The sequence below is a fragment of the Sinocyclocheilus rhinocerous genome, unplaced genomic scaffold, assembly GCF_001515625.1.
Source record: "Sinocyclocheilus rhinocerous isolate Xijiao unplaced genomic scaffold, SAMN03320098_v1.1 scaffold929, whole genome shotgun sequence".
NCBI lineage: Eukaryota > Metazoa > Chordata > Actinopteri > Cypriniformes > Cyprinidae > Sinocyclocheilus > Sinocyclocheilus rhinocerous.
In genome coordinates this window covers 230,700-234,279 of record NW_015652158.1, presented here as the reverse complement: position 1 = coordinate 234,279, position 3,580 = coordinate 230,700, and the positions used below count along the sequence as shown (strand labels likewise).

General features: G+C 41.7%; 1 protein-coding gene across 1 annotated transcript in view; it reads left to right on the top strand.

Annotated features, from left to right (window-relative positions):
* The first annotated feature begins 237 nt into the window (after positions 1 to 237).
* Positions 238 to 3,580, top strand: part of LOC107713869 (leucine-rich repeat and fibronectin type III domain-containing protein 1-like protein) — a 167,887-nt gene continuing 164,544 nt past the window's right edge. The window contains exon 1 of the mRNA XM_016519512.1: positions 238 to 718. The gene's annotated coding sequence lies outside the window, so the exon portion shown is untranslated. The remainder of the gene's footprint in view (positions 719 to 3,580) is intronic.

Sequence of the window (3,580 nt, the reverse complement as noted above, 5' to 3'; positions counted from 1 at the left end):
TCTCTCTCTCTCTCTCTCACACACACACACACACACACGCATTTCGCATTTGACGTCTCTGAAAGTCGTCTCATGCCTGCAACAAAGCTAAAGAAGCATCTCAAGAACATTTGGATTTGTGCAGCGTGTCCAGATAGCGCCTCTGCCGCGCGTCGGTCGGTGGGCAGCGCGAGGCGTGTCTGCGGCGCGTTTCTCCTCACCACTCCCATTTACCGGCGGCTGAACTGCAGAAACAGCGCTTCATTTATAACCCACGCAGCTCAATAGACGTCTGGAGAGGAAAGAAACGCTTCTCTCATCGGAGAGTCTCTCAACACCCGGCGGACGGGAATAATTCATCGGGGGGCGGTTGCGTATGACTTGGGATAATGTTTGGATATACTGGAGCACAGGCGAGGACTTCCAGTGATCGCGTGGATTAGGTGACTTTGATCAATTTGTGCAGAACAACTATGTTTGCGCGTATATGGAGGACTGGTTGCCGTTTCAGTGCTTCGGTGTGATGTGGATACTTGTCAAGGACATCGTGCGTAATAAATGAGCCGTTCCGGAGAACGACGGCGATGCATCAGAGCTCTGGAAAACACTCTCGTAGCGCTATTGTGATCGCGCAGTGGACGATGATCTTCGGCTGTCAACTCGTCTGAGAGTTCCGTCGGCTATAGGATCCGTCGGACCCGTCTGAAGAGCAAAGTTAAGCCCGAGATCGAAAAACAAGGTAGGCTTTCCAAAACCCACCTTATAAAGGGCGCTGCATGAGGGTGCGCGGTCTAAATGGGGCATAGTGTCACACGCAAGACTTTGGTTCAGTGTGTCCGTGACCTTTTCAGCGGGTAATGGATGAGAGATGCGCTTGATCTGTCTTTCATGGAGACATGCGAGGAAAATGAGAGGCTGTTCGATGGATAGCATCGATCTGGTGCGTGCAAGGAAAATCATGTGGCGGTATTGCGCCTTTATGCTTTTTTAAAATGCGATTTTCGTTCAGATGATTAGTTTGTGAAGTGTTTTCGCTTCGGTTTCCGAGCGAATTATCGTAGTGTAATGAAAAAGGGAAGAGTTTGATGGTATCGAGCGGGTTTCAGCACCACGGACAGCACCCAATAGTGTTCGAGACTCGAGGGAAAGTCTTCCCGAGCCTGTGGCTGTGAAATGCATATGCATTTTTAGTTTAATTGAGGTATTTTAAGAGTATGCATGGGGGTGTGATCAGATTGTGTCGGTTTGAAATCAAATTAAGGTGTGAAGGACAATCAGGCATTTGTCAGCGCTTGGGTCGACTTGCGTTGTGCATGAAGAGGTGCTGTGAAATGTTTAATTTCGGTGGGTCGGTCTGTCTGTCACACTGTACTTTTCTTTTCCTGTCTCACACACCTACACTAACACACAAAGAGCGAGAGAGAAAAAGAGAGAATGCCGGGTAAAATTATTCTGAAGGTCATATTTGACAAAAAAAATCTAACATTCTCAGGAACTATGACCCTGAACTAGCACTGCTTTGCTCTGTTGCCATGTGACAGACAGCAGTGCTGCTGCTGTGCATCCCAAAACTGCTATTCCTCTCAGCCAAAAATAGATTGGCTGGCAAGTGGAGAATCACCAGTGATGCCTGCCGTTATTAGATGTGAATCACAATGTGATTTCCAAATATGAACTGATTGGACTTCATTATCGGCAGACTGGTCTCTCTGTGTCCAGTTATTGGTATGTCACTGTGTGCCACACCTAGTGGATGTCTGGTATCCTTTGGAAATGTTTGTAATTACTGCCCTTTTAGTGTGTTTGTGTGTCTGTGTGAGATTGTGAGACTCAGCTAACTTTCCCTTTAATCTCCGTCAGAGAACTAAACAACACGAGCAACTAAAGCCAAACTGTTATCTCTGTTATCTGGCTAAAATATATTTTTCATTTTTTTATTTTAATATAATATTAAAATATCAATACATTTTAAATAATAAACAACATTATCTGGAGTTTGTAACAAAAATAATTTCCCCCTGGGATTATTAAAGTATTTCTGATTCTTTAGCAAGTCTACTGTTGTGTATTTTCACAACAGAGTTTTGACTTATTTTCCGTGTGTTCCGAGTGTGTTTTTATACTTATCTAGTATCACTCATTTAAATGGGAAGCTTTTTATATCTTGTATGTTATACATTTTGTACCCCTCTGTCACTGTATTCATCGTTTTTATTGTTAATAAACAAACCACATCCATCCCCCGCACTTTTGAAAAGCTTGCTACGCCCCTGGGGTCAATGACAGTGTGTTGATAATGCACAATGACGCAACGAATCGCTCTCCTTGGCACCCACATTTTTTGTCTAAACATCCCTTGTCCTTCCAAACAAATGCACCGTGAGAGTTTCTCTACATATACAACAGTCTGATGTCATTGCATTCCTCTCTGTTTGGCTTTATTGTTCATTCTCACTGCTCTCGTAGTCAGTAACAATCTCTCTCCATTCTTTCATCTCTAACTCTTCCTGAAGTGCAAGGATGTTAATCATGGTGTTCAGACCACAGTTGCCATTATTTGATCCTTTGATCATAGTTCTCTGCTAATCTTGCATCATTTGGATGTTATTTCTGTCCCCTCCCACCAAATAGCAGATGTATGTCAGCTGGAGCAGTGCTGATTGCTGCTGTTGATTTGTTCGGCGGATATTTGAAATTGCCTTATTTATTTTAATTTTCTTAATTTTTTCTTATTTTCTTCTTCTTATTATTATTATTATTAGTATTATTATTATTATTAGTGTCATTATTATTATTACTATTATTAAAAGTGATATGATATTTTCATTATAAAAATCGATATTACTACAATAAAAATTATATGGTTTATATTAATATAATGACGCAATTATTAACACATTAAATTTACATTTATGCAATCATGCAAGCAACATAAATTAGATGATCTGAAGCAATTTGTCCTAGCCAGGCTCGTTGAAAATAAGTGCTTCTACTTACATTTTTGCAAAACTCAAAACATGTGCATCACATATACATCTTAATATGTCTGGGTTTTCTAATGCAGCAGGTTTGCTCGGTAGCTCACCCGATATGGCGTTGCACTTGTGTGGTGCTCCAGTGCGAATCTCGTGAAACTACAGTTCGACAAAACAGCTCAAACCCACTGAAGGTTGCATGTTTTATATTACTTTTGCATTCATTAACACTGTCGGGTAGGTAATAAAAACCCAGCAATATGTGCCTGTACCAGCGTAATGAAACATGCCATGGCACGGTCACGTATTGAGCATGCATTTTAGCACCACTCACTGGACCTGAAACTGCCGCGAAACATGCAGTAAGGTACGTAATAACGGTGTTGCAGAAATGTCGCCACAGGTACGTATTTCCAATGAGCCTGGGTTGAATTCGTCACATAGCCAACAATATTCGTAGTATTAGTTTAGTGGTTAAATTCTGTCAGAAAAGGTGTTTTCAGTTGCTTCTTGAAAGTTGTGATGGTTTCAACAGTTGGAAGCCTGTTTCACCATAGAGGAGCAGAGAAAGTGAAGGTTCTGGAAAATGACTTTGTGCCTCATTGGGAATTAACAATGAGGTGCTA